This window comes from Procambarus clarkii, chromosome 39 (genome assembly GCF_040958095.1).
Source record: "Procambarus clarkii isolate CNS0578487 chromosome 39, FALCON_Pclarkii_2.0, whole genome shotgun sequence".
NCBI classification, from domain to species: Eukaryota; Metazoa; Arthropoda; class Malacostraca; order Decapoda; family Cambaridae; genus Procambarus; species Procambarus clarkii.
Genome location: NC_091188.1, coordinates 1,217,626 through 1,245,386, shown reverse-complemented (window position 1 = coordinate 1,245,386; position 27,761 = coordinate 1,217,626). Strand labels below are relative to the sequence as shown.

General features: G+C 46.2%; 1 protein-coding gene across 1 annotated transcript in view; it reads right to left on the bottom strand.

Moving 5' to 3' along the window:
- Positions 1–27,761, bottom strand: part of LOC123760356 (SIN3-HDAC complex-associated factor) — a 130,247-nt gene that overhangs the window by 25,798 nt on the left and 76,688 nt on the right. Inside the window, exon 2 of the mRNA XM_045745980.2 lies at positions 18,987–19,035. The gene's annotated coding sequence lies outside the window, so the exon portion shown is untranslated. The remainder of the gene's footprint in view (positions 1–18,986; positions 19,036–27,761) is intronic.

Genomic DNA, 27,761 nt, shown 5'->3' with positions numbered 1-27,761 from the left:
GGCTGTGGGCCAGGTGGTGGGGGGAGGGGCAGAGAAGTATGTTAGGACGCAGATCAGGGGTTTGGGTAAAGGGGGGGGGGGGAGGAGGAGGAGGGGACGTCACCCGTGCTGGGGGGACACACGTCCACTCCCTGAGTACTGCACACCGCACACAAAATACTTTTCCTTACTTGTGTAAAAGAGAAAATGTTGATGTTTATCTCTCAGAATGTTGGGTAATATGTTTATTGTTTGTGATGTGTATCTATGTATGTATTAACACGATGTACTGAACGGGGTGAGAATAGCTTCAGCTACCTCATCCCTTTGTGTGTATTTTACCTCAATAAACTTGTTTCAATTTCAATACTTTTCCAATAGGTCTATTTGGGGGGTTAGGACGTCTCTCAAATATGGTGTATTTATTAAAGAAGCGGATAACTCAATCTTCCTTCACAACAATTCAAATTTCTTACAACATGAATGATGTAATTCATTTATTATGCACCCCATACTCATCCCGTGGGTGCTAATGATTAAACAACAAACAAATGTAATGTCTTTGTCAAGAGAGTCATCAGACATTGCGTTAACATGAAGGAAAATGCAGACTTATTCATGCATCATGATACGGAAACATAGGGTTAGGCTCCGTCTCTTGGGTCCCAGTTGTGTGGCGGCCACACACATGTTGGTCACGCTCCCGCCAGGTGCTGGTTGGTCTCTTGTTTTGACAGGACCAGGCCGCCGCCAGGGCCTCCAGCCCCTACCCTGCCTGGCCCAAACCTCTCCACCCACCACACTTAATGTTTGGTACCAGTGAAGACACACTTGGGGTAGAAAGGGGGGTAGAAATAGCCTAAGCTACTCTATCCCTTTGAGATGTATTTCTTTCTTATCTCAATAAACATACTTCAACTCGAAGACTCACTTCAACAAGAGACTCGCGCAGTGTAACTAAAACAGTTTCTTTTAATTATTCCAAAATGGAGAAGGATAAGAATGGGAGGATATTACCATCACTGAGGGAACGCTGCAAGAGAGAGAGAGAGAGAAGATTAAGCCACCCAAAAAGTGGCACGGGCATGAATAGCCCATAAGTGGTGGCCGTTTTGAGCCATTTCCAGTATCAATAGATGATACTGGAGATCTGTGGAGGTGCGACTGCACCCTGCGTGACGGGAGATGTCTCCCGTGTAACGCTGCAGATTGATGAAGATTAAGCAACCCAAGAGGTGGCACGGGCATGAATAGCCCGTAAGTGGTGGCCCTTTTGAGCCATTACCAGTGTCAAGAGCTGATACTGGAGATCTGTGGAGGCGCGACTGCACCCTGCATGACGGGAGATGTCTCCCTTGTGAATGTGTTTAAGATGAAGATGAAGCCACCCAAAAGGTGGCACGGGCATGAATAGCTCGTAAGTGGTGGCCCTTTTGAGCCATCACCAGTATCAATAGATAACGCTGCAACTGTTGCCAGTGGTTTTATACCCCGCTTGACAGATCAGGTTATGGGAGAGTGGGGATACTCGTGGCAACCTCTGTTAGTCAAGTAGACTCGCCCCTTGACAAGTCACGTACGGCTTTCTTTTCCCCGACAGGGATTGTAACAGGCATTATAAACATGTAGAATACCAAACACCACATTGTTGAATCAGGCAACACTAGTTGTGTTCAATAAACATATTGTTTAAAAAGGATTCCTGCACCTTCATCTGCAAAGATTACTTAATTTTTAAGAGTTGATTATTGTTTATGAAAGACCTGGGTAAATATTGGTTTGGTAACAGGGTTGTCGATTTGTGGAACCAATTACTGCGTAACATAATAGAAGTAGGATCCCTTGATTGTTTCAAGGGTAGGTTAGACATATATATGAATGAGATTGAGTGGATATAAGTAGGAGCTGCCTCGTATGGACCAATATGCCTTCTGCAGATACCTTCATTATGTTCTTATTACCTTATTAATATTCGATTAGACAATCGAATAACATATTAATAATACCTTATTATTAACTGGTGGTGGTCACGACCACCACCAGTTCCCTCACTACACCTTCCATTATTCTTATCAAAACACAATCGCAGCTCCATCTAGCACACCCTCTCACTGTAATTGGTCCCACTAATCGTCAACCCAGTTACCGAACCAGTATTTACCCAGGTCAAGACACCACATCCTGCTTTTCCATCCTCAGCTACTGAACCATCACAAGAAACGTGCAGTGTTTTCTGTATGTATTTTGTTAATCACATAATCATATATTGCCCTCAGCTGTCCTATCTTGAGGTTATCTTGAGATGATTTCGGGGCTTTTAGTGTCCCCGCGGCCCGGTCCTCGACCAGGCCTCCACCCCCAGGAAGCAGCCCGTGACAGCTGACTAACTCCCAGGTACCTATTTACTGCTAGGTAACAGGGGCATTCAGGGTGAAAGAAACTTTGCCCGTTTGTTTCTGCCTCGTGCGGGAATCGAACCCGCGCCACAGAATTACGAGTCCTGCGCGCTATCCACCAGGCTACGAGGCTTCTCACACATACTGAACAAATCCACAAGGACCGTGATGAGGATTCGAACCTACGTCCGAGAGGTCTCTCCTGAATCTGCAGAGTATGTATTCTCACACATACTCCTCTTCTTTTGCAGGGGGAATAATTACTAAGTTACATTCCTCCCGTGGCGGTGTTAATTGATTTTAGGCAAATACAAGACTTTCTTTCAAGACATATTTTGTAACATTAGAACATAAAGTTCTAATATATCCTCTCTTTAAAATGAATTGTTCATTTCTTCCCACCTTTTAAACTGAGAGGAATAATTCATTTTCACACACAGAGATCACACTAACGTGATACATCAAATGAACAAAATTATTGAATTTTGTTCAAAATTATTGAACAAAATTATTGAATTGCTGCACACTAACGTGATGCATCAATTATTGAACAAATCCTTGTGGATTTGTTCAATAATTCACTTGCTCCCCGCCTCTCATTAGTCTAATTCAAGTTCAAGTATGTTTATTGAGATAAGCAAGAAATACATCTCAAAGGGATAGAGTAGCTTAGGCTATTTCTACCCCCCCCCCCCTATTAGTCTAATCACACTCTACATTTATCTCAGTAATTCTACCCCCCAATACTCTAAGCTCATTTTCATCCTCATTATCTCAATCAGCGTTTCTTGGAAATCCTAACATTATTCTCAGAGCTTCATTTTGTCCTTTCTCCAACTTGTTCATGTCTTATAATTCTTGTATCAACTTTAAACCTTGACAGGCAAGAGCCATTCCCTTCTAAAGTTACTGGTAGAAACAGGATGGGTTCTATCAGTGACCATTGACTTCATTTGTGTTTCCAATTTACACGTGTGACCCTCCTGCTTTCTATCATTTGAAAAAAAAGACTTCTGTATTTCTTTCCACTTCATCTGCTTCTATCAGTATCTAATACGTAGTGAACATATCAACTAATTTTTTCTTGTTTCTAGAGTGTGTGTGTGTGAGAGAGAGAGAGAGAGAGAGAGAGAGAGAGAGAGAGAGAGAGAGAGAGAGAGAGAGAGAGAGAGAGAGAGAGAGAGAGAGAGAGAGAGAGAGAGAGAGAGACCGAGAGAGAGAGAGGGTGGGGGTGGGGGGAGAGATACAAACCCCTCCATGGACTGATCCCTTAACACGAAGCTTCAGGGTAATGTTTACCAGTGATCCCTCCCCACATACGCCCTCCCTCACCCACCCCCCCAACTCGTGTCATCGTTTACGCAACAAATAACACATACGCATTCATACCTACTGCTCACAATCGACGCATTCCCTACTCGTACACAGGTATAGAGGACTGGTCAAGCTGTAGAGGAGAACAACAAGGCCGAGGCTCTGAACACTAGGCTACAACAATTTAAGATCAAATTTAAGAGGCGGCAACGAGGATTTGCGCATTAGGGATAAGTGGTCACCTGTTGTGGAGGGAGTGCTCTCTCGTGGGCCGCTAGGGGGAGATTACGGTGAGGGGACACACACACACACACACACACACACACACACACACACACACACACACACACACACACACACACACACACAGGTAGATAAAGACAGTCTATTTAACACAAGGGGCACACGTACTAGGGGACACAGGTGGAAACTGAGTGCCCAAATGAGCCACAGAGATATTAGAAAGAACTTTTTTAGTGTCAGAGTGGTTGACAAATGGAATGCATTAGGAAGTGATGTGGTGGAGGCTGACTCCATACACAGTTTCAAGTGTAGATATGACAGAGCCCATTAGGCTCAGGAATCTGTACACCTGTTGATTGACGGTTGAGAGGCGGGACCAAAGAGCCAGAGCTCAACCCCCGCAAACACAACTAGGTGAGTACAACTAGGTGAGTACACACACACACACACACACACACACACACACACACGCGCGCGCGCAGCTCCAGCCTGGAGTCCATATCTAGTTAAACACAAGACAAAGTTAGAGAAGATTCAGCGGTATGCCACCAGACTCGTCCCGGAACTGAGAGGTATGAGCTACGAGGAAAGGCTAAGGGAGCTGAAACTCACGTCCCTGGAAGACAGAAGAGTAAGGGGAGACATGATAACCACCTACAAAAATTCTCAGGGGAATTGACAGGGTGGACAAAGACAAACTCTTTTTCTTTCGTGTTCCACCCGTGCTAGACACACAGGTGGAAACTTGGTACCCAAATGAGCCACAGAGACATTAGAAAGAATTTTTTCAGTGTCAGAGTAGTTAACAAATGGAATGCACTAGGAAGTGACGTGGTGGAGGCTGACTCCATACATAGTTTCAAATGTAGATATGATGGAGCCCAGTAGGCTCAGGAATCTGTACACCAGTTGACTGACAGTTGAGAGGCGGGACCAAAGAGCCAAAGCTGAAACCCCGCAAGCACAACTAGGCGAGTACATTATGCTCAGTTTTAAGAGACTAAGACTAAGATTAAGCCACCCAAAAGGTGGCACGGGCATGAATAGCCCGTAAGTGGTAGCCCTTTTGAGCCATTACCAGTATCAAGAGCTGATACTGAGATCTGTGGAGGTGCGACTGCACCCTGCGTGATGGGAGATGTCTCCCGTGTGCTCAGGTTTGATTGATTGATTGATTGATAAAGATTAAGCCACCCAAGAGGTGGCACGGGCATGAATAGCCCGTAAATACTCAGGTTTGAACAGCCACTCATTATATAAGTTGGTGTGGTGCAAAGTGTGAGTGAGCCAGCACCACGCTCTACCTCACTCCCTGCCCCTCTAATGGGCCAGGCAATAGGCAGGTAGTGAGGGAAGGTCACCTGTCAGGCACATGGGAAAAGAAACCACACCTGGTGTATGAGGCTAATTGTAGGCAAGTAGGGTAAAGGATAAGAGGCAGATATGGGGCAGCTGAGAGCCAGATGTCGAGTCAACAGAAGACAGCTGACGCACATGTGAAGCAGCAGGGGGGGGGGGGGTAAGCAAGACGCAGGTGTGAAGGGCAAAAAGACGTGGCAAGTCGAGCCACCTGAAGGCAAGCAAGGCAGGTGTGACAGGTGTGGCCTGGGATGTGCTACTGAGCCCCACACTGGGCTGTGGCGCCCAGTAGCACATTTCACAACTTTCTCCTTCAGCGTATTTCTTTATATTCCTTCGGCTAACTTAATTGCGTTTCCAACTTCCAGCCGTGTTCTCTTGTCCTACTTTCCCTTAATTTGAGCAGACTGTCCTTATCCACCATACCTATTGCCCCTCGGTATCTTGTATGTCGCGATTATATCCTCTTCGTTTCGTCTTTACTCTAGTGCTGTGAGGTTTATTCCACTAGCCTATCCTCTCATAGCTTACCCGTCTTAGCTCTGGTACAAATCTTAGTGCAAACATTTATACCTGGCTGGGGGTTCTGGGAGTTCTCATCCCGACTTGCAATAAGCCTTCTGCAATTCAGTCTTATGTTTTATGATGACCAGTATTATCAGAGAAAATAAATATTGAAAGTATTTTTCAAAACTCATCATCAGCGCTAAAAACGAGAACACAGTTAATTGGAGACATCTCCCGTCACGCAGGGTGCAGTCGCACCTCCACAGATCTCCAGTATCAGCTGTTGATACTGGTAATGGCTCAAAAGGGCCACCACTTACGGGCTATTCGTGCCCATGCCACCTTTTGGGTGGCTTAATCTTCATCAATCAATCACAGTTGTTCCTACTGCGTGGATTTGGTGTTTGTAAGGATGGATAATGGCAGAGATTATGATACAAATTATATCTTGACCTTTGGAAGGCTTTCGACACTTGAGAGGTTGATAAGAATGTTTGAAATACAACAGCGCTGGAGGCAAGAGTACTAAATTAGATTACAAACATGATTTTATGTAATTCAAGAGTACAGTCTAGGAGGGTGACGTTTCAGGAAAAACAAAACCGTCCGAAATGGACGACGTTTCTTAACGCACCTCCTAGTTCCTTCTTATTTTCTAAATTACGAATTGAACATGTTAATATAGTTTCAAACAACTGTCCCACAATTAGTGTACCTGGAAGAGGTTCTGGGAGTTCTTCTACTCCCAAGGAATACCTGGAGCTAGCCCCAGGTCGGGCAAATATAGACTAGGGCTACACACAGAAATCACAATAGCGTGATGTATCAAATGAACAAATCCACAAGGTCACTAATCCAGGTCCTGCAGTGACCTAGATTTGTGAGCGATTTGTGGGTCCAACAGGGGGCTCCCAGGCCCACATATCCAGTACAGCGTGGTTGGTCGGGCACGTCTTGCAAGGTAATACAGCGTGGTTGGTCGGGCACGTCTTGCACGGTAATACAGCGTGGTTGGTCGGGCACGTCTTGCAAGGTAATACAGCGTGGTTGGTCGGGCACGTCTTGCAAGGTAATACAGCGTGGTTGGTCGGGCACGTCTTGCACGGTAATACAGCGTGGTTGGTCGGGCACGTCTTGCACGGTAATACAGCGTGGTTGGTCGGGCACGTCTTGCACGGTAATACAGCGTGGTTGGTCGGGCACGTCTTGCACGGTAATACAGCGTGGTTGGTCGGGCACGTCTTGCACGGTAATACAGCGTGGTTGGTCGGGCACGTCTTGCACGGTAATACAGCGTGGTTGGTCGGGCACGTCTTGCACGGTAATACAGCGTGGTTGGTCGGGCACGTCTTGCACGGTAATACAGCGTGGTTGGTCGGGCACGTCTTGCACGGTAATACAGCGTGGTTGGTCGGGCACGTCTTGCACGGTAATACAGCGTGGTTGGTCGGGCACGTCTTGCACGGTAATACAGCGTGGTTGGTCGGGCACGTCTTGCACGGTAATACAGCGTGGTTGGTCGGGCACGTCTTGCAAGGTAAGGTAATCAGGAGAAAGGAAATTTGGGAAATTACATTCAGTATTTTCCATGTATATATTGTTTGATATTTCTCTCGTCTCCTTTCTAAGAGCATATTTTGAGAGCTTTGAGACGATCCCAAGTTTAGGTGCTTCATCGTGTCTATGTGCCGTATATGTTCTCTATATTCACTCTAATTCAGCACTCTCTCCTGCTCTGGAAGGGTGAGTGAGTGCAGAGCTCCAGGCGGGACACCTGACCACAATGTTAAACTATTCAACTAGCGTCGGAGGAATCATTATATCATACGTCGAAATTTAAGGCGTATTAGTATCGGAACCATCTATATCCGACTAAAAGTTAGAACCGGAAATTCACACGGGATTTGGAGAATTATCACGAGTCAAAATAAAATTTCACTTTATATTTTTTGCCATAGACGACTTCATAATGCTGTGGGTCTTCCATGTGGGGATACCCGTGGCACAGCATAAAATAACACAGACATGTGACTGCGAGCAAAGGTGAAAATTAAGGAAAGGATTGAAGGGGAGAAGCGGCGGAGTTGGTAACAACCCGTGTAAAATATGAGGCGGGGAACCCCGGCCACTTGGCAACCCCCAGTGACGTAGTGGCGGCCACCAGGCAGGGTACTGGCAGCGCCATGCGGATCTCCTTATTCAACACGGCTTACGACAATGTTATCTGGCAAACAGCACGGTTCTATGGTGACGGAACGCACACACTGCCACGCCGAGCTCTGCTACAGGTACATAGAATCTCCCCCTTCTTTCTGTGCCTTGGCGGGCAACTGTCAAAGCTACCCCTCCTCCCCCCCGCCCCCATCTCTCTCTCTCTCAGGAAACTGGCGAGCGTTGTAGCGTCATGAGGCTCGCCGGCCGGTCCCACAGAGCTCAGGATATGCGAGGAACAATGACGGCCATGACGTCAGAGGCAGCCATGACGCAACACCTCACCTGGTTCTTGGCCAGGAGGAGCCTGGCAGACCAAGCCACTTGCTCGCCCCGCTACCTGTACACCTTATACCTCAACAAATCCACAAGGGCCGTGACGAGGATTCGAACCTGCGTCCGAGAGCATCCTAGACGCTGCCTTACCTTATACCTTTACCTTCTGTAACCAATTAACTTCCTTTTGTAACATTTCTATTTCCGCCCGTAGGATAGGTATCAGATGTATAACTGAAGGAAAAAGAATGATACGTTGATCAAGACAACAGTTATGGTTTCAGTAATTTACCAGACGAGATTGATTTGATTGTTGTCGTCGGAGGCGGATAGTTTATTGTGCACCCTATACTCATCCTCTGAGCGGTAGCGCAAAAAAAAGGGATTACAGAGGGTACAAAAGGTCTTGATCAGACCTCAATGGAGATCACACTATATAATTATAATATCATAGCTATTAAAACTGTACATTCTCTGTAACTACCAGAAGCCTGACTGGTCTTTTCCGAGCATAATTAATATTCAACAAAACAAAATGTTTCCCTCTGCCTGACTCAGAGGTGGTCAATAAGAGCCGCCTTCCTGCCAGTTAAATAAAAATCTGAACCTTCCAGATTTCCAATCCGAGGGAGAGTCACATGGTTATTGGCATGAGAGATGGTTGCGAAATGTGGTAGAAACGAGGGTAGTTTAGCAAGGGGCTAAACTCACTCCTTGTAAATAAACTTGACCCTCGGGATACCCATCAACAAGGCTCCTTTGTGCCCGTCTCACGTCACTCCTCTAACAAAGCCATCTATCTCCTGAAACGCAGCCAAAGAGATTTAACGATCGCTTTCTACGCAGTATCACGTATCGTCGGTCCAAAATCACTGGAAGCAACAGTGGGGAAACTGGATTGTTGTTGGGTAGAGCGGCATCGTTTTTTTTTCCAGCTGTGCGACGGGGGTTTTTCCTGCTGTGAGCGCTGCGTTGATATGGCTCCGGTGGACCGAGGAATATTCCGGGAAGCACAAGCTGGTCTGCTGAGTTGGCCCCTCACTCATTCTCCTAACTGTGACGTCGTACCTCCCTTCCCCCCCCCCCCCCCCGCCCTTCATGCGTAGCTCCCCCACAGAAAATCCGACTCATATGTCGCACACGCACCATCCCCGCCCCCCCCCACACATGCACCCCACTCTCACACACACACACACGCACCACTCCCACCCCACACACACACATGCACCACTCCCACCCCACACACACGCACTACTCCCGCCACACACACACGCACTACTCCCACCCACACACACACACGCCCCACTCCCACACACACACACACACCACTCCCACCCCACACACACACACGCACGCACCACTCCCACACGGATCCCCCCTCCCCCCCTAACTATCCACGACACACAAACCTTGTCTCCTACTATCACTAACACGACCTTCGCCTTACCTAATCAAACAAAAAATAAGCAGCTCTGTAAGTGGGTCATTATCACATCGTATCCGCAACTTTTTTTTCTAACACGCGATAAGAGCCGTAAGGAAGCTCCGAAATCCGTTCCCAATACTTCAGTAAAGATACCAATATCCGGCGTAATACACGTAAGGCTCCTAATGCCTATACAACTGGTATAGATCCTAATACCCTGCGCAATATATTGGTAGAGGTCAGTCCCGACCTGTGACCTCCAGACCGTCCCGTACCTCTCGTAGAGGAGCCTCCAAGACCGTCCTGTACCTCCCGTAGAGGAGCCTCCAAGACCGACCAGCACCTCTCGTAGAGGAGCCTCCAAGACCGTCCTGCACCTCTCGTAGAGGAGCCTCCAAGACCGTCCCGTACCTCCCGTAGAGGAGCCTCCAAGACCGTCCAGCACCTCTCGTAGAGGAGCCTCCAAGACCGTCCTGCACCTCTCGTAGAGGAGCCTCCAAGACCGTCCCGTACCTCCCGTAGAGGTGACAATGAAAGCTGTCAATTGAAAACTGGCTTTTTGACTTTAATCCAAATAACTGCAAGGTGATATGATTGGAGTCGAAAGCTGTCATTACAAATTAATCATCAAAAAATTGTGCAGGTGTTGGTTACGACGGAGGGCTGAGAGGCCTAAGACCTCACTACGTTACGAGAGAGAAAGAACCGACACGATCAAAACTTATAAGATTAATATAAGATGAGATGACAACAAAGAAGTCCAATAATATGGTGTCACAAGACATGAGACATAACATAAATCAGACATAATCTCGAAGACCTTAATAAATAAGCAAGAAATAAATTAGACAAAGTGTACACAAATGGCTCGTTCACTGGTGTTAAGGCGAGGGCTGACCAGCATACTCAAAACTAATGACATAAATAATACCTTTCAAAATACAAATTATGACAAAAAAACATAAATTGCAAACAACGCAAGCAGAGATAATTGTCCTTCTCATGACATTATAATGTATAGAATTATCCATATAAGGAACAGAGGAGATCTGCACTGACTCAAGAGCTGACGTCTTCAAACTCTTGGATGTCAGACAGACGTTGAAATCCAGAGCTGCGAAAGCAGCAACCAAGAAGGGAAGGTTGAGAGCCTGTGGACCCTCTGTCAGGCTCTTGTGTTACAACTTGTGCACATGAAAAGACGTGTGGTTGCTCAGGGCGTTGAAGAACACAGTATTGAATACTTCGTCCCCAAGACTTCGATAAATCAAAAGGTATCATTCAGGAACAGTATGGTGACAATGTAGATAACGAGAGAAGTGCAGAAGAGCAAGTCAGCTAGTCTGTAGGCCGGCACAATGCGGTTGTAGTCGATAACCGGAATCACAACTTGGAATGGTCGGTACAGACCAATGGAGGCCTGGTCGACGACTGGGCCGCGGGGACGCACAGCTCCGGAAACACCTCAAGGTAAGGTACATTGACAACCTAATTTCTTGTAGGACCGGCGTTGGATCCCTGATGGTGCAGGTGGCTGGGGACCGTTCCTTCACCCCGTCCCCGTACCACAGCTCATTATCTTCATATCCTTTCAAATTCTATACAGTCCTAAGGAATATCTTGATAATTACCTTTCCTTGATGTTGGGTGGCGTGCAGTGTGTGTGTGTGTGTGTGTGTGTGTGTGTGTGTGTGTGTGTGTGTGTGTGTGTGTGTGTGTGTGTGTACTCACCTAGTTGTGTTTGCGGGGGTTGAGCTCTGGCTCTTTGGTTCCGCCTCTCAACCGTCAATCAACAGGTGTACAGATTCCTGAGCCTACTGGGCTCTATCATATTTACACTTGAAACTGTGTATGGAGTCAGCCTCCACTACATCACTTCCTAATGTGTGTGTGTGTGTGTGTTGAATGGCGTGCAGTACATGTGTGTGTTGGGTGGCGTGCAGTACATGTGTGTGTGTGTGTGTGTGTTGGGTGGCGTGCAGTACATGTGTGTGTTGGGTGGCGTGCAGTACATGTGTGTGTTGGGTGGCGTGCAGTACATGTGTGTGTTGGGTGGCGTGCAGTACATGTGTGTGTTGGGTGGCGTGCAGTACATGTGTGTGTTGGGTGGCGTGCAGTACATGTGTGTGTTGGGTGGCGTGCAGTATGTGTTTGTGTGTGTTGGGTGGCGTGCAGTACATGTGTGTGTTGGGTGGCGTGCAGTACATGTGTGTGTTGGGTGGCGTGCAGTGTGTGTGTGTTGGGTGGCGTGCAGTGTTGGACAGAGGACAGTGTGTGTGGTGTGAGGTGGTGGCGTGTGGAGGCCCACGGAGATTGGTCACCCCGACCAGGAAATACCAACTCCCGCAACAGCCTTTCATTTCCAGAGGTTAGCGCAGAGGCCGGAGGAACAAGGCAATCCACTCCGAGATATCCTGCTCCCACAGTCCGCTCCCACTAGGTTAACCAGAATACCACCAACCTGTACAAAACAGGTTGATGTGATACTGTCTTGACTCCCCCAGGGGTACCTAAGGTGTGAAAGTTGATCATGTGTTTGGAGGAGGTTATCCAGGTGGCGTCCGCGACCACCACCACCTTCCATCTGGCGCCCACAGACACCCACGCAACATCCGCTGTCTGCAGCCTGTCTGCCCTTCTTCTTGGTCTTGCCTCCCTCCCCCCACACACACACCCTACATAAACCATTCATCTCCCCAACACTCGTTACCCATACACAGTAGCTCCGTAACAATATGCAACTCCTGATTTGTGGGTGATTGTTATTTTTGTTATACAGGGCGGTGAAGTCTCGTGTCCAGGCGATTGTGGTGGTAGTTGTGGTTGTGGTAGTGGCACTTACCTATTAGTGACTAAAGTGAGGTCTAGCTCCATCCGCTCCGCCTACTAGCCTTGTTTTTACCTGTTACGGTATAATTGAACCATTCTGATGTTCGAATTCTTTGTCGAATCTGGCCTTAAAGTTGTGGATGGAGCAGTCCGTCCTGTAAACAAAGACCCAAAAGTGATTCCATGCACCCGTCAAACCCCCTGTTTATGAATGAAAAACTGTTTACACACGACTCACAGCTGATTTCGTTTGAACACTTCCGGAACAAGTGCTTCACTGACGACTTTTGTTCGAACCACAACGCTGTAAATGCTTCACCCACGTACTACAAATACAAATAATCGCAAACAGAACCTAAACACCTAACCTAACCTATGCCTATATGTGCACAATATGCTATTATAATATTAATTTATATTTTGAGAAAATTCCAGTTTTGAATGAACAGCATGTACAAATTTAGGAATGCGTCTGTGGGGTCGACCGCTGGATGTAATGGACTAGAGTCGAGGACGGGCTGGGATGGAGATGGCTTCACAACTTTTTTCATTGCATTCCACTTGACCATCCTCACAGGAAACGGAGTATTTCCTTACATGTCTTCGACTAATTTGCGTTTCCAGCTTTCACTTATATCCTTCCGTTTTACATTCTCTTACTTTAAATTTGGGGTGTCGCTGTTCACCTTGTTAATTCCCCCTCCGTATCTTGTATGCTGCGATCACGTCCCCCACTGTTTCTCCATGGTTGTGAGATCTCGTTCACTTTATAGTTTAGCCCTCTTAACTCTGACACTAATCTTATTGCAAACCTTTGTACTTTTCTCAATTTTAGTTTCATGCTTCACAAAGTGCATATTCCAGTACTGATCTAACAAAGGCTGTGTAGATTACCTTGAAAGAGTCCTGGTTTTCCTTTGTAAACGTCGTTCTAATGTTTGACAGCATCTCACATGCTGCTGATGTTGCCTTGTTTGTGTTCGCCTCTATCTATATATATATATATATATATATATATATATATATATATATATATATATATATATATATATATATATATATATATATATATATATATATATATCCATTTCCAAATCCTTTTCTCTCTCTGACTCCTGAAGATGGCTTCCTCTTATGGTATAGATACTTCTTCGTCTGCTTTCTCCCTGTCCCATCATCATTACCTTACACTTCTTGGGACTGAACTCTAGCAACCATTTTATTTTTGCCCACTCCTGGAGTTTGCCAAGGCATCCCTGTAATTTTCTCAAGTCTTCCTCTGTTGTTACATTCCTCATTAGCTTTACGTCGTCTGAAAATATGAACATGTACAAGTTCTCTTCCTCGGGTAGGTCACTTACATAAATTAGGAAGAGTAAGGTACCCAGGACCGACTCCTGGGGAACTCCACTTCTTACAATCCTCAGACTCGAAACCTCTTCTATTTTTCCTGTTGTTGAGGTAGTCCTTCACCCAGTGTCCTCCCAGATGTCCTTGCTGGCGTCTTCATCTTATACACAAGTCTGTCACCAAGAACACTATCTAATGGTTTTTTGACAATCTAGGAAAATTCAGTCTACCCAGCCCTCTTTTTTCCAGTCTTATTTTAGTAGCCTTGTCATAGTGGTGCTGGTGGTGGGGGTGCTGGTGATGGTAGTGGTGGTGAGGGTGCTGGTAGTGGGGGTGGTGGTGGTGGGGGTGCTGGTGGTGGTAGTGGGGGGGGGGGTGGTGGTAGTGGTGGTGGTGGTGGTGATAGCAGTAACAGCGGTAGTGGCTACAGGATGGTGAGCAAGCTACCCCAAGGCCGCCACCACGCAGTAAGCCTCACAACTCTCTCCAGTCTCCACTTTTACATATTTAAAATGCACCATAAACCAAACTCTACACCTTGAAGACTATGGCCCAGTTAAATTACTTAAACAATTATGAAAAAACAAGAAAAACAAATTACCAGCAAAGCAGGTTTCTTGCTTATATTCAAACAAGTGTCGGGAATGAAATAGTGTCAACAAGGGATATTATACGCATATAACTTTCTTTTTTTTCTCGCAAAGGTTCTTTAGTTCCATGATTAGCCATTTTGGCTCACTGTTATTCGACCTAATTAATTCGTATGGTACAATACACAACATTTCTGGGTCTCAATTAGAAAGTTTTCACACCAGTATAATTTTTTTGTACACTGTAATCCAGTGGGAGAGTGGGCCGCTGCTGGAGCCCCACGCCCCCCCCCCACGCCCCAAAAATGGAACACCCCCCCCCCACGCCCCAGAATCGAACACCCCCCCCCAGGGTTCACCTCCACCTTCCTTAAGTAACTCATCAAGCCCTCAGAATCACCTTTACAGAACTCTGGCAACTTAACACAATGTTCTGGAATTTACCTGAAGAGGATTTCAAGAGTTCGTCTACTCCCCGGGCCTGGCCTGGGACAAGGCTTCACTTGTGTTATCTTGATCCACTAGGCTGTTGCTTAGAGCGGCCCGGTAGTCCAAATATATATATTATATATATATATATATATATATATATATATATATATATATATATATATATATATATATATATATATACACACACATCTTACAGGTATATATAAAACAAGTATATTTGTTGGAGTTGTGTGGTGAGTTTGAAGGCATCACTAAACTATGATGACATGTTGGAGAACACGGAAGCTCTCATGCAAGTATTTGGAAGTTTCTCTCATTTTTTTTATTTATATAGGCTATCACGTTGTACTCACCTAGTTGTGCTTGCGGGGTTTGAGTTTTGGCTCTTTAGTTCCGCCTCTCAACCGTCAATCAACTGATGTACAGGTTCCTGCGCTTTATCAAATCTACACTTGAAACTGTGTATGGAGTCAGCCTCCACCACATCACTTCCTAATGCATTCCATTTGTCAACCACTCTGACACTAAAAAAGCTCTTTCAACTATCTCTATGGCTCATTTGGGCACTCAATTTCCACTAGAGTCCCCTAGTGTGTGTGCCCCTTCTATTAAATAGCCTGTGTTTATCAACCCTATCAATTCCTTTGAAAATCTTGTATGTGGTGATCATGTCCCCCCCTAACTCTTCTGTCTTCCAGCAACGTGATGTTCAATTCCCGTAGTCCCTCCTCGTAGCTCATACCCCTCACTTAGGGTACTAGTCTGGTGGCAAATCTTTGTGTGTGGGCGTGCAAACCGAGACCACAATAGCGTGATATATCCAATTTTGGCGCACTGGGGAGAGAGGGGGGGCACACCCCCCTCTGGCCTGCCTAGACGCGCCCGGAACCACCACCAGAGAGACATAAGAAAATTAACACCAAATGGGTGATTTCCAAACTCCTTTTAGTTCAGTAGTACTTCGGTTTATGTTGTTTTTAAGATCACTATGGTCTAGTGGGTAATGTGTGGGTAAAAAAAGGGTCCGGCAACACCAGGGGCCGACAACAATAGGGGATCGACAAAGGTATGGGAAGCAGGATTACTTGAAAACCATTAATTTGGCAAAGTTTTATAAAAGGAGCGGACAACAATGTGTCTACATGATTGACAGTTGATTAATGATAACGGGAGGCAGGGAGGGAGGGAGACTGGCTCGCCTGGACCACACGGAACAATGAAAACATGAAGGTAAGCAGACGAAGAGTCACAATAACGTGACTGAAATATGTTGACCAAACCACACACTAGACAAGTGAAGGGACGACGACGTTTCGGTCCGTCCTGGACCATTCTCAAGTCGATTTGATAATTGTCCAGGACGGACCGAAACGTCGTCGTCCCTTCACTTTATAGTGTGTGGTTTGGTCCACATGAAGGGAAGAACAAGTAATACAATGAAAGGAGGTTACGGACTGATATTGGTGTCACACACTGTAAAGATCTTCTGACGACCTGAAGGCTGACGGCCGCTGGAACCACCAGTCAGGTACAGCTTGTGACGTGATGGACTAATCGAATCCCAGTCTTGCAGAGACGTAACCCGTCATCAGGCCAGGCTCGTTAAAGCTGCGGCCGTCCCTCAAGACGCATTCGTAAATTGTAACATATTTTATAGTAATAATAGTTTTTTTTCATTTATATACTAATATTATTCTATATTAAAATGTTATGTATAGTTAGACGTAGGTTAGGTTAGGTGTTTAGGTTCTGTTGGCGATTATTTGTGGCACGTGGGTGAAGCATTGATCAACCCGTCCTCGACTCAAGTCCATTACATTCAGCGGTCAACCCTACAGACGCATTCATAAATTTTAACATGCTGTTCATTCAAAACGGGAATTTTCGCAAGTATAAATTAATATTATAATATATTAGCATATTGTGTATATATAGGCATATGATAGATTAGGTGTTTAGGTTCTGTTGGCGATTATTTGTATTTGAAGTTCGTGGGTGAAGCATTTATAGCGTTGTGATTCGAACAAAATTCGTCAGTGAAGCTCTTGTTCCGGATATGTTCGAACGTCAGCAGTTGTGAGTCGTGTGTAAACCGTTTTTCATTCATACACAGGGGGTTTGGCGGGTGCATGGAATCACTTTTGGGTCTTTGTTTGGAGGACGGGCTGTTACACACGACTCACAACTGATGACGTCCGAACACTTCCGGAACAAGTGCTTCACTGACGACTTTTGTTCGAACTATAAATGCTTCACCCACGTACTACAAATACAAATAATCGCCAACAGAACCTAAATACCTAACCTAACCTATGCCTAAATATGCACAATATGCTATAATATTAATTTTATATTTGAGAACATTCCCGTTTTGAATGAACAGCGTGTTAAAATTTGTGAATGCGTCTGTGGGGTCGACCGCTGGATGTAATGGACTTGAGTCGAGGACGGGTTGGTTCCAGAAATATTCCAACGTCATCAGTTGACAGTCGCGTGAAAACAGTCTTTCATTCACGAACAGGGGGTTCGGAGCTTCATGAGCATTTGACCTTTGTTGACGAGGACGGGCAGCTCTTCTGGCAGCCCATCTTCGTCAGGAAGAACTCCTGCACCACACCGGTCGGGGAGGGAGCCGGTCGGCCGAGCGGACAGCACGCTGCACTTGTGATCCTGTGGTCCCGGGTTCGATCCCGGCCGCCGGAGAGAAACAATTGGGCAAAGTTTCTTTCACCCTATGCCCCTGTTACCTAGCAGTAAAATAACCTGGGTAACCTGTTACCCAGGTATCTAGCAGGTACCTGGGTGTTAGTCAGCTGTCACGGGCTGCTTCCTGGGGGTGGAGGCTTGGTCAAGGACCGGGCCGCGGGTACACTAAAGCCCCGAAATCATCTCAAGATAACCTCGAGATAACACTAGAGTGCGCGCGGGTTATGTGTAAAAAGACTTGGTATCAACCGGGTGACTGAATACCTCTTGTGAATTCAGGTAAATCTCAGGTTACATTACTTATAGCGTATCGTGGTTCAGTGGTACAAGGCGTGTGTTTTTTGGAGTACCCTTGGTGTAGGTTCGAATCCTCCGTATGGCTCCAATTGATTTTTTCGTTGATACGTCACGTTAATGTGATATCTTTGTGCGTGTGCGAAGTGCTAAACGAAAGATTGCAAGATGCCTTCATCATAGGGCCAGGGCTCCCCCAGGGACCCAGTAACAGAGGCTGCACCGTAACATGACCAAGCCAAATTGTTGTGATGCCACTAGAAACAAGACTATTTGTGCTTGCAGCATCGCGCTAATAGTTATTGGACCCCGCCTTTCTAACCAATTTATTTTCCTCTATTATGTCTACTACATATATTTCTCTAATACATACATACACACACATCTCCAGGAAGCAGCCCGTAGCAGCTGTCTAACTCCCAGGTACCTATTTACTGCTAGGTAACAGGGCCATCAGGGGGAAAGAAACTGCCCATTTGTCTCTGCCTAGTCCGGGAATCAAACCCGGGCCACAGGCTTACGAGTCCCCCGCGCTGTCCACTCAGCTACCAGACCTCCTAAAAACCTGCGTGTGTGAAAAAATCCGTTGATTGACTGACAGTTCAACCCGTTCTCGCAAATTTAATAAGTCAATATTGACTTATTAGTTGCGTGCATAGGTGACATACTTAACATAATAGTTTCCCTTGAAAAGCTTCATAGAAAACACCGACCTTACCTAACCTACTTAGTATGTTAAAATAAGCATCTTATAGCTTCGTAATTACAATTGTTACTTAACCTATTATAGGTATAGGTTAGGTAATAATTGTAATTACGAAGCAATACGATGCTTATCTTAACATACTAAGTAGGTTAGGTAAGGTCGGTGTTTTCTATGAAGCTTTTCAAGGGAAACTATTATGTTAAGTATGTCACCTATGCACATATTTAATAAGTCAATATTGACTTATTAAATTTGCGAGAACGGGTTGGACAGTTGAGAGGCGGGCCCAAAGAGTCAGAGCTCAACCCCCGCAAGCACAACTAGGTGAATACACTCTCTCCACCTACCTGTCAATCACTGTATCGTCACTTGCCTGCCTCCAGTACACTCACAATCCTGAAAGGTAAAAATATTGACATGAAAAAGAATCAACTTAAAGCATGTTAGAAGCAGGCAACACACACACACGTTACACATGGAGGATGAACAGTGTTGAACAAGCGCGGCGAGATGTACGCAAGGAGCCACTGAACAGTGGCTCCTTGAGGTTATCTTGAGATGATTTCGGGGCTTTTTAATGTCCCCGCGGCCCGGTCCTCGACCAGGCCTCCACCCCCAGGAAGCAGCCCGTGACAGCTGACTAACACCCTGGTACCTATTTTACTGCTAGGTAACAGGGGCATAGGGTGAAAGAAACTCTGCCCATTGTTTCTCGCCGGCGCACGGGATCGAACCCAGGACCACAGGATCACAAGTCCAGCGTGCTGTCCACTCGGCCGACCAGCTCCCAGGGGGAGTGGCGAGGGGGAACCTTACCTCTCCTTAGCCACGCTGCCGACGGCGCCGCCTCTGGTATCAATTCATATTTGCTTGTAAAAATAAGGTCGAGTGTGCTTTTTTGTCATGGTCAGTGTTGAGTGTCAACAACTTAAGGTGAAGGTGTGCAGGAATACCATCCGCTTTTCTCATGAAAGCCAACGTGTTATTCCACAATATTGCTCAATGTCAATATCGGCCATATTTTGTGGCTCACACACCTATGCTACAGTAAACAAAGCCATCTCGACACTTTTCACGAATACTCCGCGAATAAAAATAATTTAAAATGCATCTATTACGCACTGTAGGAGGAACTTATAACTGATATGTGAATGAATTCAAATTATGCATAAGATTGTTGAAGTTTTTATTTTCTCTCTACCACAACGTAGCCACAGGTGCAGCCTAACAAAGGTAGCCAGCCTATACGCATTTTGTTCTGCTCCCCGCGTACAAGGTCAGCGATCTGTTAGACGATATATAGTGCAGTGGCTGCTCAATCACTTGTGAGTGAAGTGCTTATAGAGAGTGTTAGTGATGGTGACGGCGGGGCAGGCGGCGGCTGGTGCACGAGGCGGTGGTGGTAGAGAGCGAGGGAGTCCGTAGAGAGCACGCCAGGCGCCCCACGTGTGCAGGCTCCCGCTGCCCTCACGCCTCCATCATGTATAACACCCTCCACCGGCCTACTGCACAGTTACAGCCCCGCTCCTGTGCCAGGTAAGTACACTACTTCCCATAGCCCGTGCTTTGCCCCCCTCCTGTGCCAGGTAAGTACACTACTTCCCATAGCCCGTGCTACTTGCCGCTCCTGTGCTCCTGTGCCAGGTAAGTCCACTATAGGTTCACCATAGCCCGTGCTTCTTGCCACTTTTGGTTCCCAGTGGCTGAATCTAAAACAACAACAGGCCTAATGCACCGCACTCTATAGTGGATCCTGGCGGTGCACTAGGCTCGTCACAGCCTCTATGGTGCCAGGGTGTAAGGAGTGCCGCCACATGCTCCAGAGAGAACATGCGCCGCCACTCACCGGCCTAAGAGAGCCAGCCTTCCCCGAGTGCCTGCCTGGACACACTCCTCCATCATCCACACAGCCACCCACCAGCCTCCCACAGCCACCCACCAGCCTCCCACAGCCACCCACCAGCCTCCCACAGCCACCCACCAGCCTCCCTCCTGTCTAGACGCTTCTCAGACGAAGGCAAAATATATTCCTGACTGGCTCTAAAAAATAAAAAGGCAACATGTGTCTTTAATTTATAAGAAACCGATATAAGATAAGATTTGATAATGGGCGGGACTGACCTTGCGTCCAGATTTAATTCAAAACAATTTCTTTCTTTATTATGCACCCCATACCCATCCCTTGGGCGGTGGTGGAAAGGCTTACAGAGGCACATAATGGGTTTAGGAAGTGAACCCCATAGTTCGTTAAGGTAAGCAAGTGAACAAATCTTGTTAAGCTAGTTACACGATTGTTACTGTTACACACACACAGCCGAGCGGACAGCACGCTGGTCACGTGATCCTGTGGTCCCGAGTTCGATCCCGGGCGCCGGCGAGAAACGATGGGCAGAGTTTCTTTCACCCTATGCCCCTGTTACCTAGCAGTAAAATAGGTACCTGGGTGTTAGTCAGCTGTCACGGGCTGCTTCCTGGGGGTGGAGGCCTGGTCGAGGACCGGGCCGCGAGGATACTAAAGCCCCGAAATCATCTCAAGATAGGACTGAGGAACACTGATGGGATGTTTCCGGCTGCCAGCAGCAGCAGCAGCCAACACCCACCACAATGATAGAAGGTTGAGCTACCATGTTCAACACCTGCCCAACCGGAGACGTCACAACATGTGTGACAGAGTAACATTCTCCGCCACTATCTATCACTGGGAGTGAATATACAAAACCGCATAAATTACAGCCCATCCCTCTCCACAGAGAACTGTTCTTCAATGTTGCCCTGCTTCCCACCAGTAGGTGCTCCACACGTGTCCATGTTTGGCGGTATTTACAGAAATACATGTGATAAATACAGGTGTTTACCTGGGGGTAAATACATAATCTTCCCAGCTACATCTGGGACTGCTGGCGAGAATACAGGATATACATTAGAAGCAGAAGTGACCGTGGAAGAGCGACCAGACGATCACACCTTGTGAGAGTGATTGAGAGCCTCAAGGCCGGCCCTGTCATGCCAATACGTAGGAATGGCTTGTTGTCTAAATACCTACCTGCTTGATGGGGTTCTGAGAGTTCTTCTACTCTCCAAGCCCGGCCCGAGGCCAGGCTTGACTTGTGAGAGTTTGGTCCACCAGGCTGTTGCTTGGAGCGGCCCGCAGGCCCACATATACCTGCTTGATGGGGTTCTGGGAGTTCTTCTACTCCCCAAGCCCGGCCCGAGGCCAGGCTTGACTTGTGAGAGTTTGGTCCACCAGGCTGCTGTTTGGAGCGGCCCGCAGGCCCACATACCCACCACAGCCTGGTGGGTCCGGTACTCCTTAGAGAAAATGATCTAGTTTTATGGTTTGTTTACAATCATCACCTAGTTATGATTGTTTAAGACGGCTCTATTGTCGGAAGACTACAGTGATTCCGTCGACCAAGCTGGAAGATCGCGGCGACAGAAGCAGCAGTGATAAGTACCACTGTGTCCTGCCCGTACCTGCCACCTCGGAGTCCTGCTCGTACGTCACCCTAGTCCCGCTGCTCTTCCCACCAGCCGCCGTACCCTAAGCTGTACCGTGTTTACACTCCATCAGCAACGATGCTGTCTGTGTCAACTCTCACTACATGCCTCTATGCAACTATATGCTACTCAGTTGTAAATATATGAACACAGTTGTAAATATATGGCTTTGGATTATTTAATTGTTTTCGTATTTTCAATAAATACCTCCTTGAGGTTGAATTCTATTGGAAAGCCCAGTGATAATGAGCAGTATTGATCAGCGTGCTTGTTCCTAGGTTCCTCTCGTGTCGAGTCGAGCATAAAGAGGTGCGAGGCTTCTTGCTTAAGGTTCGCCTTTACTAACGCCCGTCGTTCAGCTTCACCACAGCACCTGGTGAAGCTGTATCTGTTGGGCCACCTTGAGACTTGCAGGTGTGGCAGAGACAAATGATCAGGTTTCACATCTGTCATGGGTAACAGTGGATTTTTTATGTTCATTTTACTTTTGATGCATGACACATGTGGGTGGACACACATGACACATGTGGGTGTCCACTTCTGCAACACATGACACATGTGGGTGTCCACTTCTGACACACATGACACATGTGGGTATCCACTTCTGACACACATGACACATGTGGGTGTCCACTTCTGACACATGACACATGTGGGTGTCCACTTCTGACACATGTGGGTGTCCACTTCTGACACACACGACACATGTGGGTGTCCACTCCTAACACATGATTAATAATTCCCGTTGTTGGGGGGACAGGACACCTGTGTCGTGTCCCATCCTCCAGCTCAAACAATAAGTCAAATACTGACAGTTTGTAGTTATTCCATATTTTGACTTATTCAGCAGACAACCAACTGACAGGATGAATTATCCATACAGTATAATAAACTTTCTTTCTGAGAAGTAAATTAATTATATAGTGTTTATGTATAGTTATGACTAGGTTAGGTTGGTTTTGGTTAGGTTAGGTTAGGTTGGTTTTGGTTAGGTTAGGTTAGGTTGGTTTTGGTTAGGTTAGGTTAGGTTGGTTTTGGTTAGGTTAGGTTAGGTTGGTTTTGGTTAGGTTGGTTTAGGGAATGTTTACACTACAGGCTCAAGGTGAACGAGCCACGTGTCATAGCCAGGTGATCTTTAAGTACAAATACTGACTTACGTAGAGTTTTTATAGTCAATATTTGACTTGTACGTAGCATCACAGCCCTTTGTTTTGACGATGGACTGGTATATATATATATATATATATATATATATATATATATATATATATATATATATATATATATATATATATATATATATAATATATATATATTTTACTGTGCAAATTTGGGACATTGCCATACAAAATCTTCCATGTATATATTATTTGATACATCGTCTCCTTTCTAAATAGCACATTTTGAGAACTTTGAGACGATCCCAATAGTTCAGGTGCTTTATTGTGTCTATACGGGTCGCATGTGTTCTCTGTATTCCCTCGATTTCAACAATCTCTCCTGCTCTGAAAGGGAAACAGTACTCAAGACAGCACCAGGGATTTAAATAGTATTAACATTGTACTGGGATCCCTGAATTTAAAGGTTCTCATCTGTTAGTCTACTTTACTAGACTAACAGATGTTGCCACAGCTATCGAATAAGTATCTCTGGCTTGTAACCAGAGGTATATGACGTTATAATATATGACGTTATATTTCCTTTGTTATGTTCACTACATTTCTATCTAGCCCGGGAATTGAACCCGGGATCCACGATTACATGTCGAGAACGAAGCCAACTGACAGAGAGAGAGAGAGAGAGAGAGAGAGAGAGAGAGAGAGAGAGAGAGAGAGAGAGAGAGAGAGAGAGAGAGAGAGAGAGAGAGAGAGAGAGAGAGAAGGGAGAGTGTGTATGAATGAGGGGAGGGTTGGCACGGACGGGTGAGGGGTGACGAGGGGAGAGAGAGAGGGAGGGAGGGAAAGTGGAGAGCATGCCAGGAGAGAAATAGGGAGAGGGGTGCAGGTGAGCACGGAGGGAGCGGGGTGATGGCGGCGCCCCACGGACACACTGGGGAAGAGCCAAGGCGAGGATCAATAGTAGGCGAGGCCCCATTGGGGTGAACACTCACTCCCCCTTCCCCCCCCCCCTTCCCTATACTTTATACAAAAGTATATCTATAACCAAATTGAGGTAATTATAAAAACCCGCTGCGATATAAACGGCAGGACTGTTTAAAGTCTCTCTCTACGTCAGCGTGACTTTTTGCCCCATGAGTATTAACTCCTGACATTCTTCCCGCACCATGCCTACCTGTACACTCTAGTCGCCTCCCTCACTCTCTCCTGCACACGTGTGCTAACTATCCCAACTGTCTCTCAAGTGTGGCACTCAAGGACTCACACACACACACACATTAGTGATCATAGACTATGGTTTAGTAGCATAGTAGTCAACGCTGTGGGTTCATAATCGCAGTCTCGGATCTGATTCTCGCGGCAAGACAGAGGCGTTTGGGCACGTTTCCTGCAACCCATCCCACCCTAAAATAATAGTAATTATAGTAACTATTTGCTAGAAAGTGGCAATATGTAGTGACGGACCGCCAGAAAAAAACACTTTATTAATATTAATTTTATAGTCAGGAAACAATTAAGCTAAAACCCAAACATATATATCCCTAGGCCTAGTATAGCACAGGCATTATATTAGGCCTAAGATTGCTAGAGAAGGTCAGGTTAGGTCTTATATTTACGTCGCTATTAACAAAATTTCCAGTTTGTCCAAGTTCAGTAAGACAAAAGTCAACTTTCTGGCGGTCCATAACTACATACTGGTACTTCCCACACGATAGTTACTATAATCACCATTATTTTAGTTTCCTGTTGAGCTTGTAGCGGAGGAGAAGAAAACTGGTGTGAGGTGACTGTTGTGGGTGGCATCCCGGGGTCACCTCTATGAGCCGCCGTGTCCCCGCCACCGGGAGAGCTTGAGGTCTCCCGCCAAAATGCGTGCTGGCTACACCGTAAATGAATGACAAAACCTGTGTTAGCAACTACCCGTAATAACTGCATTCCCCAGGGCCCGCCGCCTCGCCTCTCACACAACACACACTATCAACATACTCCTTAACCAATGACATTAGTCCAGTGTTTTCAAATATTGCCTACTTGTACCTGCACCATCAATCTGTTAGCTCTTGCACACCACGCCTCTAACCATCGGTTTTCAAGTGAACTGACTCCCGACCTATTTTCTCTACCATAAATACTCTCACACACACTGGTTGACAAATGGGATGCATTAGGCAGTGATGTGGTGGAGGCTGACTCCATACACTGTTTCAAGTGTAGATATGATAGAGCCCAATAGGCTCAGGAACCTGTACACCTGTTGATTGACAGTTGAGAGGCGGGAGCAAAGAGCCAGAATTCAATCCCCGCAATCACAAATAGGTGAGTACACACATCTCCCAAGACACAGCCTATAACAGCTGCCTATTTCAAGCTAGGTGAATAGAAGCATCAAGTGAAAGTAACTGTCAAATTGTTTCTATATCGACCGAGGCTCGACCCAGGGTCCGTGGAATATGAAACATTGTTATGGAGTTACTGTGGGAGGAGCCTGGCACCCGTACAGCAACCCATGGCGCCGCGGTGTAAAGTCTTCCGATTGATTGATTGATAAAGATTAAGCCACCCAAGAGGTGGCACGGGCACGAATAGCCCGTAAGAGGACCTGGAGAGTGTATTGTCAATAAATAATGTGAGGCCCAACAGGCTGCCTTTAGGCACAGCCTTCGTAATTGTGGGGCCAACCTCCCTCTCTAAGGTCTCCCAAGTAACCGGTGTTAATCAACCAACCTACAGCAGGGCGGTGGCGTGCGGCCGCCTCCAGCAACTCACTAAGTTACGGCAACGTCCCCAGTCAACCCTCCGGGGAGCTGTGTGGGTGTGAGGGAAGATCTATGGGGAGATATAGGCAGGAATTCCTGTCTATATATCCACCACTACCTTATAATATTCATCCTCCTAAAGATGTATTGATTAATACGAAAGTACTTAAAGAATTTCCTGTCTCTTTTTTCCTTCGTGGTTGACAGTGTCATATTACTCATCGTAATTAATTTGGTCAATAAAGATGTTAATAATAATAATATTATTCATCGCGTAATAATGTCTTCGTTATTTGCGCGCGCACACACACGTACATGGGTCTGGGGCCAGATTCACGAAGCAGTTACACAAGTACTTACGAACGTGTGTGTGTGTGTGTGTGTGTGTGTGTGTGTGTGTGTGTGTGTGTGTGTGTGTGTGTGTGTGTGTGTGTGTGCGTGCGTGTGAAAAAAATAGTTAGTAGTTAGTAACAGTTGATTGACTGACAGTTGAGAGGCGGGCCGAAAGAGCAGAGCTCAACCCCCGCAAGCACAACTAGGTGAATACCGACATTTCCCTGTAAGAGGAACTGACAGGGTAGATATAGATAAACTGTTTAACACGGGTGGAATTGCGTATGTGGATATATATACATGTCCCCATGACCCCCGAGAGGAGTGTGATCCAGCTCATCCAGGGGAGGAGGACTTGAGCAGGTGGTGAGGAAGGCGTGTGAATGCACTGGAGGGAGGGGGTGAGGGAGAGAGAGGGGGTGAGAGAGAGAGGGGGGTACACACCAGAGAACGGCGTGCTGCACCTGTACCAACTGTGGGATCTCTCTCCCTATCATCTAGTTTATTATTTCAACAACGCTCGCTGCATATAGCTGCACATATAATTAATATGTGCATAATAGGCAGTACATGGTCAAATACACATAAAAGCCTCTTGCATGCTATTACAGCTGATCTTTTTATACACGTATAGTTTATAATTACCATGTATATATATACTAATATACAAATATATATATTAGTTTTTGTTTTCATTGGACAATTTATTACATGTACATTATCAGTAATGCAATTAGTTCAACAACGACAATGTAACTTCAAATAAAAAAAATCATAAATGGTTGTACGTATGTAATTAAGTCTTCACAAAATTTCAGTACCTTATTTACACGTCATAATAATAACATAACTCATTATACAGTGTATAATTGTACATTTAGATAAGTTAAGGATCAAGTTCCGGAATAACTTGAAGTCACTCGACATCGTCCACAAGATGGAAATAGGCTACCAGGAGCGTTTGTTTTGATGATGTTGGCGGGAAGCTACCAGGAGCGTTTGTTTCGTTGATGTTGGCGGGAAGCTACCAGGAGTGTTTGTTTCGTTGATGTTGGCGGGAAGCTACCAGGAGTGTTTGTTTTGATGATGTTGGCGGGAAGCTACCAGGAGTGTTTGTTTCGTTGATGTTGGCGGGAAGCTACCAGGAGTGTTTGTTTCGTTGATGTTGGCGGGAAGCTACCAGGAGTGTTTGTTTTGATGATGTTGGCGGGAAGCTACCAGGAGCGTTTGTTTTGTTGATGTTGGCGGGAAGCTACCAGGAGCGTTTTTGCTGAGGTGATGTTAGCGGGAAGATACGTTTGTTTTGGTGGCGTTGGGAGCCGAGCAACGGCTGGCCCGAGCGAGCGTTGAACCCTCCTGTCCTTCACACGGCACCTCAACCTTCCACCTCAACTGTGCGGGATTCAGTGTTATTACA